At 36.5% G+C, this 13,232-nt stretch overlaps 1 protein-coding gene and 1 long non-coding RNA gene across 4 annotated transcripts in view; one reads left to right on the top strand and one right to left on the bottom strand.

The window, feature by feature from the left end:
• Corn (cornetto) overlaps positions 1-13,232 on the bottom strand; it is a 43,136-nt gene that overhangs the window by 24,899 nt on the left and 5,005 nt on the right. Inside the window, exon 1 of one of the 3 annotated variants that reach the window (XM_021329342.3) lies at positions 5,866-6,070. The exons of 1 other annotated variant lie outside the window; for it this stretch is intronic. The gene's annotated coding sequence lies outside the window, so the exon portion shown is untranslated. Of the gene's footprint in view, positions 1-1,097; positions 1,314-5,865; positions 6,071-13,232 lie in introns of those variants that run through there. One more of the 3 variants, XM_064036284.1, reaches the window with a different exon arrangement.
• LOC135117338 (uncharacterized) lies at positions 9,178-10,366 on the top strand. The gene is made up of 2 exons (XR_010276820.1): positions 9,178-9,586; positions 10,022-10,366. It is a non-coding gene; the product is annotated as an uncharacterized LOC135117338 (long non-coding RNA).

Genomic DNA, 13,232 nt, shown 5'->3' with positions numbered 1-13,232 from the left:
AGAAAGACCGGTTGCACATTGCTCCTAGGCACAGCATAACGAGTAGTTGTAATTTTGTGCACCATTGCAATTTTACACTCGACACGTTTTGTTATTACTTTACGATTACGCCCCAAGCGATTTTAACGGTCATCCGTAGGAATTCGCGCGATATAAAAGGAAAAACAGCATGATGTGTACAACATTCTTGGAGTGGACTGCTTATAAGGACGTAGCCAAAACAAACAGTTTGCTGAATGGACTTTGTCTTAGAGCTGTCTCTTATGTTGTTAGTAGGACATGCGAGTCCGGGAACTAATAAAACATGAACATTACGGGATGTCGGATACGACCGGGATTAGATCTACCGATATTTCATTTCGGCATGTTTGGACTGGACTTTAAAAAGGCGAAGCTTGAACATGTTGGATGTGGCTGCACTTCCGCATGCCGCCCTATATTGAAAAGCGTCGTGTTATGAGATGATTTACAACTGACTTTAATATTTCAACTAGCTATTTGCCATAAAGTTGAATGAGAGTCATATATTAGTTAGGCAGGGCAGCCGTGAAACATTGGATATAGAGTTCACTGAACAGGAATTATTAATTTAGTCTTTTGGGTGTTATAATTATTAATAACGTTAATTTGTCAAAGTCTGAATTCAAAACACAACTCCCGACCATCGACATAGTTAACGCTGCCATTCCTGAACATGCGTTTAGTTTCGCTGACTGGCTATTTATCAAAGCGAGCTGGCTAATTAAAAGTTGTTCACATAGGCAATTACCACTAGTCCACTTATCTAGTACTTATTAGGCCTATTATACTGATGACGGGGTTAGACGGTGAAGTCGCTGGTAATGGGATAATCGCCGCTGGCCGCTGACGGTCGGGTGAAGGCCGGTCTCCCAAGCTGGCGTACATAAATACACTCGGTGCGATACGATAAAGGTATCTGCACATAGACCGCCATGTAATTTACAGCAAGTAAAAACTTTTAAAAACATAAATTATTTATATAAAATAAACTTACAGAAACATTTTGTGAATTGCATTTTCAGGTGTTTAAATTTAAATATAAACGCAAAAACTCTTTGAAAACAAAAGGGACTCACTCTTCGTCCAGAAATGGAAAATAAGAAATACAAAAAATCACATCTTGGCAACAGCATCAGGTGAAATATACCTCTTGCCTAAGTCTAATAGACACGACACTACACGTTCACGCAACACCTACACTCAAAAAAATACGTCAATACAGTCCAAAAGCACCCTAAGTCGGCTGATTCGCTAAACAACCGACTTCCGTTAGCGCCAGGCCAACCCGCAGCCGGCACCGACCACACGCGAATGTCTATTCATTACGAACACTTAGATATATATTATATGTACGAGAGAGCGTAAATCACCACGTGCGACCAATTGTTTACTACCAGCTTATAAACTGGATGCGAATTTAGAAACAGATATCCAGATGCTGTTGGTAGATTCTGCAGGCATCTTGTTTGGGCTTTGTGAGATGCCCGTTTTAGGGGCTTATTGGGTAGTACATATTACATCTAACCACTAGCTAGAATATCAATACTGTTTCTTAAAGTAATCATTATGTACATCTCATCCTTTAAAGCAGTCTTTTTCTCAGAGGTATTTATAAAATTTCGTACAAGCACGATTAATTAGTTCGAAGATTTCAGCGCTCCAGAACAAATTATCACGGCGTTCAATAACCGTTGTGCTAATCAGACTTTAATGAACTATTTATAAAATTATGACGTACTCGCACAATAACAGGAAAGTCAAATTGCTTTAATAAATACTAATACATTTGTAATCAACACGCGCTCGAATGATCCGTTTGAGTCGAAATAATGAATGCCAGATCCGTTGAAAAATAATTAGAACTGAGCATTGCGTAATAAAGTAACAACTTGATTATGGCTATTTAGGGTTATAAATATAATGAGAATGAACATGTTATTAACTTCAATCGGTTAATAAGGTTTAATGCACAGACCACTTCATTTATTTCAGAGTTATCCTACAAAAAACCTACTTTATGGTACGTTCTACAAAAACTAGGAAAATATAGCATAAATTGATAAAACACAACGGTTAAACCATAATTAATAAACACATGGAAGGGAAAAACTCATTTGACGGCACCAAAATAGATGGACGGCAGCTGAGTCAAGAGCACGTGTTTTTTGTACACAACCAGGACAAAACACGTGTGACCCCAGATAAAATATTAAACAGAAAACAGTCCTGTTGGAAGGGAATGTTTAACTAGAAGATATCTTTAGTGAATTAGAAGTAGAATTCAAAATCTTAAAGAGATTGGCAAAGTTGTAAATCAATATTCAAGTTAGCGTCAATTTAAGTACAACGATTCAGAAAGTTAGAATTCGCGTGTCCAAGTTCCCTAAAAATCCCAACCATTTTTCAATATCCAAGGGATATCAACTAAGGTTCAAGTAATTCAACCTCTATTAGGTATGTTCTGTATAAATTACCAGGCTCCCCTCTACAGGGATCAAACGTGTAATTTTATGCATAACACACACATGAATCGTGACCCTATAGCCCTAACTGTAGTCTAAAGTACAAAGTTTTTATATGTGGTACCGTTATAAAACAAACTATAAAAACTTATCTTTTTATTTGTAGGTTCAGTAATAGAAGACTGCTACAGCAAGCTTATGCTCGACATAAATTATGAGAAATATAGTTTCATTTATCACGCTAAGGAGAGCAAATTGTCTGATATAGTGGCCGGATTTATTAGATGTTTGGTTAATTTCTGCCCATCTATTTCATCGAGCTATCCAAGCTTTCGCCGTACATTTCGGTTGCCTATTTTAGGGCGCTTTAGGAATTGGTCTACCGCTGTTTTAATTGACCTAATCATGAATGAAACTTTATTTGGCTGTCTACTACCTGATAGTGATTACAGTAGCCATTAATAGTAGTGATGTAACAGTTCCTGCAGTAATCAAAACCCGAAATAGAATCTGTTAGTGAATCACTTGTCGTCTGTTCGGTTATGGTGCTAGAGAAGCGTTTATGGCAAGGACTCTTCCTCCAAGTTCGTTGCTCCTTTGTTTTGCATCGTGCCGCGACCAAGTCCGCATATTGATCAACATTTCTTATATTCTTTTTCTGCAGACGGTTGCTCCATGCTGTATTCGATTACACAATTGTATTTTCTTGCTTATTCTTTACAAAAGTGTAAGCAGTCATTACTGAATATACTGAATCTCCCGTTATTACTGACCGTTCATGTGCAATACTGTTAATGTTTTTGTCCCGATGTTTATTTACAGAAAATTGCCATTGGTCACCTTAGCTCGTTAAACGTTACATCACAAGCAATCACAAAGATTGGCGGTTACGAGGAGTGCATACAATGGAAGTGCCAAAGGCGCAAAATAGTCGACTACATCCGGGAAAGTGTGGGTGACGGGGAAACGATTCAGTCGGCTTGTCACGTCTTTATCACTCACATTATACTGTGACAAACGAAAAACAATTGAAAATGGCTAAATTAGATTGGCGTCATGGTTAATTTACGCAGGTTGAACTCCTAAGTAGTAATTGATATATGGATACACGAAAGCAACCAACCATTCTATGAAATAGAAACTAATAGACCCATAAATATCATCCATGAATAACCGACCTGTGCCTTTGTTATGGAATAAAGGTTACCTAAAATGGATGCTCCCATGAGGTTCGACATAAAAGGTCGCGTAACAATAACCTATTGAGGTAAGACAAGTTTTCGCAAAAACCTTACATAGTCGCGACGATCCGGCGCCTACTATTTGCTGTCGCGTGATGGATAAATCGGTATAATATTTAGGTAGTCAAGTCAAAGAAGGAAACTAAAAAAGGTTTATACATAAAGAAAACGCGTTCCACGCAAAGTAAACACGCACAAAGTTCGACAGCCAACCGCTGCGATTTTACGATTAAACTCCTATAACTAGACGATAAACATATCCGTTCCGTACGTCTGGAAAACGAGATGCTGCACCAAAATACACACTCGAAAACAAATAAAGTTCCTGACTTTGAAACGATAACGCTACCAAATCGAAAAAATATTTACTGCAAAAATATAGACCTAGTCTGACATCATCGAAGAGTTGGCACTATTCCAGTGCAAGTAGGAACCGATACACTATTCATCAAACAAGCACTTAGTGGATGATGCAAATATTTTCTTGGTACACTTAGAAAATATTAACGGAGGCAACATTCATTATTATAATGAACATTGCTGCAACTCTCACAAAGCCCAGACAATGAACCAGACGGACAAAAGAATAATGGTACATATAACTTCTGTATTATGCACGTCCTAATAAATTATTATCATAAGGCCAGTTAATGGTTGGCCAGACGACGCAATGAGTAAATAGGTGTACTATGCAGAAACTTTTAACAATGTTTGTTCAGAAACGTAGGTTGATCTATTCCGTTCACATATTATTGTAGAAACTTGAAAGCTCGTGACAAGACTTTCAATCTTAAGTATGCATGGCATCATGACATTTTAAAATATGGCATTGAGGCAAGTGTGGTCGCTGACGAGCCTCGTAAGTGTGGAACAAGCGTCAGACTCTCCGGCGTCGTCTGTGTTACCCTAGACGCGACACTACTTCAATGGAAAATAGGCCACAGAACGATGAGAACACTCGCTACGGGAAATTGTGAGGAAAACGCTTGCGGAAACCAGCGATACCAACAAAAGAAGAATATATTTTTCGCTTTTACGATCATAATAAAATATGATACATTAAAAAACTAAATACAAGACAGCTCTTCGAATTTATTTAGCAAATCGCCTACGTATTTCAAAGCAATTAATTTTAACAATACATCATGTACTCAACAAAAAATTGTACGGATCTAAATCTAGACTCGCTGGAGGTAAAATGGATGGCGTCATCACTCAATATGGCTTTTGGAATATTTACTGCTAAGTTTGATCATTTTTTTGGCAATGACTGTAATTATATTCTATTATTTTCCAGTTCTCTTTCCTTTATACAGTTGAGAGCATGCAAAGCCCCAGGGTTTATAAGGGTTCTCAATCAAAGGGAAGCAAGTCCCTTAGATCTAAACTAATCTAAGCTAAGTCTTACAAGGTCGTCGCTCTAAAAACGATCTAACGGGTTCGACGCCCGATCGCCGATGTTGAGTTTATTCATTTACAAACTACTTACGTGCTGTAAAAATAAACAAGTCTGTTCACTACCAAAAAAGTGTTCTAGAGGTTTTGCAGGCTCACAAAAAAGACCTTATGCTAAGCACGAGCTCTTTTATCTATATTTTCCTTGAACACACAATTTCAGAGTACGAAGGTAATGAAAATGTGAATGAATTTTACAATATTGGAAATTTGAAGAATCCTTTAGAATACCGCTGAGGAGACAGGAACCCGAAGAACAAAGTGAGCCTTCGAATTTCATCAAACAAATCTAACATCTTTGGATCAAGTTGATCTCCTGAACTGCTTTGTTGTTCTTTTGTTACATACATTTTGCATGTTTAGCGAAGTGTAGGAAAACATTGTGCAGCAGATGCATGCTTCCATTATGTTTGTAATTATTAACCGATCCGGTTTCGTCAACAAAACACTCACTTTCGAACCGGTCTCAAAACGGGCGCCGCACGTCGGCTCGCGCCGGCTATGCCAACTATTAGATATTGCAAACCTATCATATTATGTATCTCGATACACGAACATTAACATACAGAAATAAAGAGTATAGATCAAGATAAAAAATCAAGCTAAGTTTATCATAAAAATAAAATTCATATCCGCAATAAAGCCCAAGCAGTAGACGCTGGAATACAAATAAACTTAGTACTTACACGACATCCAACAGAAAGGAAACAACCAATGTTCAGTCCAAAATCCGGTTTGCACTTCATAAACAAAGTCACAGTCAGAGTAGCACGATCTGATCAAGTCCTTTAGAACATGAAGTGAACAGCGGAAAAACTATAAACATTAGATGAAGTAAGAACCACAACGCACGCGTCCAGCGCAGACGCGAGGGTGAACGTGACTGCATGGTTACTGCTGAACTAGCGATGCAACCAAAAGAGAATTAGACTGCAACTACGTTTTGTATCTAGACTCGGATAAAGGAAATTCATCTTTAGATCTATTTATTACAGGGAAAAATGAAGCTAAATAATATGAAACGATTATCATAACATTTTAAAACATTGTTAAAAGTTCACCAAATATTCGAAGTGAACCACAGTTTAGTAATCAGCCCTTGAAAATGTAGAATAGGTATATTCTACAATGCAGATTATGTTATCAGAATCTTATTTATTGGTTTAAACCGATAGCGATACAGCGAAAAGAGTAAGCTCAAGCCCCAAGCTAATTTTACCCGGACGTTTGACGGGCCGTATCTAGATTGAACGTCGGTCCACATGTAGGCTGATAAACTTGCTCGTTTATTTTCCTTTCATAATAAACTGTTTTTGCAGACATGTATATTTTCTCATAGTTGATTTCCGTTAAATTAGAATTAATATCATTTTTGTAAACAACTTCTCATATAGCTTACGTAGAATAATTTACTGCGCTGGAACCAATCAGGTGATCTTTCGTAAAGCCTGCTCTGGTTTCCTTTTGTTGCACACACTCCATTGGAAAGTGCCAAACCTGCTCTTATTCGAGCTTTCATGTTCCTTTGTAACTACAAATTATTTCGAGGTTAATTTAATTAAGTATGCTTAAAACCGCGATCAATGCTTTTGATAAGTTACCAATAATTAATTGGCCCAAAAGTGCGAGTTTTATAATGATGACAGAATTCTAAACACTCGATAAGAGAGCATACATACTAATGAATAAAGATTATTTTCTACAATGAGTAATCATTAGAGCTTTAAGTCACTTGTTTTGGTAAAAGGAAACATAAAACGGCCAACAACAAAAATATAAAATGAATAAGGATAGTGAGTAACTGACGCCGGGGAACACGTGGCACATGACAGGAAATTGCTAAGGCGCAAGTAAATGAACGCATTGTGACTTAGTGACGAATTCGCGCCGCATTCGATGCAAATGCAATATGATATTTAGTAGAGCACAATCAATCACATATAAATCTCATATGATCTAACTTGTAACGCAACGCAACGTGACTGAATGTAAGACCTATATTCGCACATTACGGCTGTTTGCGCAATTCTGGGGAAACTAAGAATACTTTAGAACCCGGAAACAGAAGGAAAGGAAACATTCTATGTTGAGAGATGATTACATTTTGACAGTTTCACGCCTACGTGGCTTCGTCTGCTAAGAAGTGTTCGGGAATGGAGATTGAATATTTTGAGCGACATTTTCGGGTGGCGCCGGCGGTCGAATGACCCAGATTTGAGGTCTGCGGCGGAGCCTGCGTACACCGCATTGAGAGGTCAGCGCGTTGCACGCAGCGTAGTCCGTGACACCAAAATAACGCGTTACTTGTATTATATCGAAACAACGAGCATATGCATAGGTTGTTGGACGAGGTAGTGTCGTAAATGCGCTACTAGAGCATGCAACTGATTTTTTCTTACAACAAAGATAACGTAAAAAGTAATTGCGATTACTAATAAGTAACTTTCATACATAACCCAATACATAAATTCCCATAGATAACTCTACTTCTTCGATATTACGTGAACACGTGCACACGTACAAATGGGACTAAGACGGTAGATTCTTCTCACGTGGGATAAAAAAATCAATTTTTAGCTATTACATGCTTTGTTACAAAGCTTCCATTGTGTAGGTGAAAGTTCACAATAAAAAATATCTTGTTCCGCGTATGAATAGTATTCGTATTACACTCAATTACATAGAGCTCTCAGTCTATAATTCCAGCAAAGATAAAATCTCTTCGTTGCATTGGATGTTAATAAATACTTTTTGCATTACATCCGCAACGGTTAATTAAATGTAAACTATAAAGTTGGTTATTAATATTTTTCAATTTGCCTGTGGTATTAATTAAGGAGTTTTGTCTTGAAAGGAAGACAAAGGTGTCTTACGTACGCGAGGTATACATTATGTATGTAGTTGGAATGATATTCAAATATTCTCAGAGTGATTAGAACAACGAGTCATTAGTAAATGTATCAGTTGGCTTTCACTGTGCAGTTTGATGCGCAATCAGTGCGGGCGGAGACTGCGCCAATTAAACAGTGCGGATATACGCGAACGTGTTTATGCCATACGCATCTTCCTGCCATTGAGGAAACGTTTCAGTTGCTGATCTAACCACCACATGACGACATTGTTTATTTTGAAAACAAACTCCGAATTTTAATTAAATTATCGCTTTAAAATTCTGTGGTATTGGAATAAACATCTAACTATGCTCAACTTCGGACCGTCTGAAAACTTTCGTTATTAATAAAGTTTTTGAATAAATCATTATCCAGTATTGTGTTTTCGTCAGGTTTAAATATGACTTATCTAAACTAGCTCGTCCAGCAAACTCTGTTCAATCAGTTAAGTTAGTTTATACCCCGCGCGGCGAATCATGATCCGTATGACGTTTCAACTGACAGTAGTAATAGTGATGCGAAACTTCGATAAAATTCTGGTAGGCAAAGGTCATGTCATTCAGCCGGGTCATTTAACGGCTTTATTATATTTTATTATACTGTACATTAATTTCTATTAAAATTGCTCAATTTAAAGAGAAGAATTTTTAGAATTCTTTTTGAATTTAATTTTAATTTTAAAGAATTCATAATTTCCAGCTTTATGGAAAAATATTTAAAGGAGGACACAGACCTACCGTTTTTTTTAAATTCAGTCATGTCAGATTCAGATTATACTATGTTTTTTTTTACTCAAAGCATTTGTAAATTTTTTCCTACAAATTATCGATATTTTGTTTATCGATGTGTCCCTTTTTTTCGATAACAGCTTGGCGACGTAACTTTTGCAGCACGTACCATGTACATTTGCATTGAGTTTTTTTCCATTATTTTCGAACATTACGTAATAATTTCTTAATACTCATTTTCATTATTAAAAAATGTACACAATTATGATTTTTTCGAATTTTTTATGGGCCTGTAAAGGATTTGTTGTGACAGGACGTCACTACAATGTTAAGCGCTACCAAACTGTCATAGGGATCATCATTGGCCGCGCGGGGTATAGTTAGCACATCGAGCTTAGAATTATAAGGAGGCGCCGTTTTGATATTGACGTATCTATAGTTATATAAATATGAAACAAACTATGCAACATAGTTCTGTCTCACTCTTTCTAAGCAGATAAGTGTATTTGAAAACAGGGACAACAATATTTTTGTGATTGCGTAAAATGGTGACATTTACTTTTGAAATCCTTCTGCGTGCCATATCTGGCCATATATGTCATGGTAGTTGTGCTGTCAAATAGGTGCTCTTCGTGACTTATTTTTGCTATTTTATAGAATATCACTCGTGTTTACTTTTAAGACTTTACTATTTCAATAGTGAAATAATCAACGAATATGCCTATGTGTTGTATTGTGAAGTGTGGTGCTAGGAAGCACCAAAATCAAGCTGGATTGTCTTTACACAGGTTAGGAACCTATTTTTGCTAGAAACTACATAAAATAATTCACATTTTATAAAAAATATGTTACGGGAACATGAATTGATGGTGAAAGTACTTATATTTTGGTTTATTTCTGTATAAAAACCTATATTTAGAAATAAATGTTGTTTACAATAGCATGTTATATTGGCATAGTGCTGTGCAGTTGTCATAATAGTATCGATATAATATCCATTTAATAAGTCTGCTTTTACAAATTTTAACATCAGAACTTACTGTCCCTAAGACACTGAGCCCTCAGAGTTGTGTATTATTTTCAACAAAACATCAGTTAAAAACATTTTGATTAAAAAGGCGTATTATAAAATTCAGGATTTTAAAGACATATTTTATTGAAAATAATATGTTTTGCCTTTTTATTTTCACATGATGCTTCTACGGCGACCACGGGCACGGCAGTGCTTCCGCACAGACGAGCAAATCGGAATGCAAGTTGCAATATTTGCTTGAGAACTTAGTTACCGAGTATAGATTTCGAATTGTATAAATATTTTTTTCTTAGCACTAAAATTGTTTTGTACAATCGATTAATACATAATTAGCTCCATTTGCATTATATAACTTTCTCATGAATAGCTTGAAAACGATTTTAAATTATTGTATTTTTTTTAAGAGAGTATCTCCTTATGGCGTTTCTTGCGGATTCTTCTTCATAGGACCGAATCTTTGGCACCCTGCAACTAGTCTGACGTGAAAGAACTTTCATAGGGCTATTTGAAATAATAAATAATTACTTTGCCTGTTTTTTTTTTTTTTTCAAAGGTATAACCCTACTGAAATGACTCCTCCCATTTGGTTGATGTTGTTGAGGTTATTAGTATCAGTGAAGTTAATGTGATAGTTAGTTCTATGACGAAGAGATTATTTATACTCGGTTATTTTTATGCACCCAGTAAGACTCGTACATACTTCTAAGTAGAATACAATATCGATATTTGTTGAATCCGGTAGCGGTACAACCCTAGTAATGGCAGCCATTTTAGTTACGACTGCAGACTGACAGTAGGTGTGCACGTTTTTTTCGTGACATTTCCTGTCCCTATAGTTATATGTCAATGAGTTAGCACAACTTCGGTTTTGATAGCAAAAGTTATTGTTATCTCAGGAATGTCTTATACAACAAGACTACGCGTTTCCGCTGTATAAAATTTAGGTAGAATTAAAATGATTTATGGTATTAAAGTCACATAATGTTCAATGTCGCCATCTTCTCTGACAGGGAACTATACCAGCAGAGTAGCGAAAGCGTTTACCGGAGTAATTTACTTTGCGCAGTTTTTCCCACATAAGACAATAGAATGCTTTCTATTTTTAAGTAACACTAGGCCAAAAGTTAGAGGTTCTTACTGGTACCTTAGGAATAAAATATGCAATCTTGCCTGCCGACGGCATAACAAACCAGTTTGCCAACCTGCAGGCTGAATTTACTCGCTATTTGTTCTCTCACAAAACAAATTTCGGTCCAATTCAAGCGATCTTGTGAAATATTTGTTTTAAATTACTCTAATAACTCTAGCGAATTCTCTCCGTAAATTGTCTAATGCTGGAAGATATAACACACTGCTTGGGAATATTTAGTCAACGAGCGGGTGCTATATCGTTAATTTGTCGTATTCCTAGCTTCTCCGGGGATTTACGTGTATTTTCTTGTATTCATTACTTAAAGAGCACCTATCTAATACTATACCAATTTCCTTAGCATTTTCAACTTCAATCAAACTTAATAACCTTAACATAGGTATAATAACAAGAATTGTAAACCTAACAAATTGAAGTTGAATGGACTGTGTCAACATACTTTTTCACACCTCTTTACTTTGTGATTGGTAGCTCAATAGCACGCACTCTTTAAGCTAGTGTGTCTAATCATCTTTCTAGAAATTAATTTAGGTTTAAGCCTGTTAAGATAAATCAAACGTATGAACATGATGTTGAAGATCTAATAGTCAGTGTCGCGGAATGAGAAATATTTATGATAAGATCGAATCAGGCACAGATAGATAGCTGCGTGCAGCACCTCGAGGATGGAATTTGGTGATTTTGATAGGATCCTAAACTAGTTATTATTTGGCATCTGAGCTCGAATATCTTTTGGGAAAATTCTGGAAAACTTTGTGTTACAAATATTTTGTAATACGAAAGTAAAACAAAATATACATCCCAAGAGATGGCGTGCAGATATTATGAAAAACAATACGGGAATTGCAATTAAAACTGAATAGGTGTGAAAATATCCAGTCTATCATCTGTCAACTGAAGAGATTTTCCAGGAAGACTGCCGTAGAAAGTGCTAGAGTGTCAAAAGACTGCTAATTATAACCGAGCGGGCGACGTTCCGCACATACCTGCTTCTCCAGCCGACAGACACACAACAAAACAACTCGGATCTATTCACGTCAGATAAACTTTCAAATCAAGCAAGCTGCAAATGAACCATCAATCTTGCAGCCTCTTGAGTTCCGATAGATCGTAGGAAGAGTGTTTTAAATCAATTGTCAAGAGCTACTATTTATACTAATCACGCTCTGAGCAATTAAGGCCGGGTTAAAATGTGTTTATTGCCTTCCAAAACCGGCCTATCAATAAACGTAGTATTATTTCATGTTTATTAAAAACTTAATTAAGTTTGGAAGCGAGGAAGTGTGAAGCCGTCCGAGTAAACTTAATATTCTGGCTTCGGCAGCGGGTCTGCAAAATTGACTGTAAGGTTTTAATGCTCTTCGATTCCAATTTTAGATCCCCAATGGGGCTTAGATTCACATTGATTGTCATTCTTGGTTCGATCTGCTGAAGATTGCCTTTGAAGATGGTAATTCGACTACAAACAATGTATGACTTGAGCGCATATTCGATTCGTAATCAATAAACTAATGTTTGACGTCCGTCCGTCGAGATTAACGCGATTTATGCTGATGCTCATGCGTTGATTTATACGAGTTCATGTTTCTATATTCAGAAACATCGGATTCTACCAAGGCTATCACAATTATCTACACGTTAGGGGCAGCAAATATTGGTATTTAATCTGGTATTAGGTACTAAGGCAATTATGAATACGTGATTGGTTTGTAGTAAAACTATGCTACATCTGCTTATCGGAGTTGGTTAGTACGGTTAGTACGTGTTAGTTTTCTTTGTAGCTAATGTTAGAACCTATAAAAGTTTTCACGGCCACGAACGTGAATTTGCTTCAGATATTGTACATTTCTTTGTTTCAAACAACAGAGGTACAAATAATGTCGTGGTTCGAGGCAAAAAGTAGGAGTCCGAGAAGGGATTTGCAATTGAGTGCGGAGAACGGTGAAATTGTGAACAAAGTTGACATAGGGCTGACATTTTTGGGGCTTATCCTAAATATAGTATATGTAGGGGGATTTACGTCTAGCACGTGATTTTACTTATTGTACCTACGCCAGTTGAATTCTTGTGTATAAACATGAACACAATTAATAAAAAAAAAAACATATTCACAAAATTCCTAAAACGAAGGCAAAAAAGGAGTGATTCATTTTGATCAGAAGAGACACTATCAAAATGGGCTTTATTCGAAGAAATGCAAAAGACAAAGTTTCCTGAAACAACCATTAATTTCATTTGTCATGAACTGAAC

This window comes from Helicoverpa armigera, chromosome 9 (assembly GCF_030705265.1).
Source record: "Helicoverpa armigera isolate CAAS_96S chromosome 9, ASM3070526v1, whole genome shotgun sequence".
Classification (NCBI taxonomy): Eukaryota; Metazoa; Arthropoda; class Insecta; order Lepidoptera; family Noctuidae; genus Helicoverpa; species Helicoverpa armigera.
This window is presented reverse-complemented; position numbering and strand designations above follow the sequence as displayed.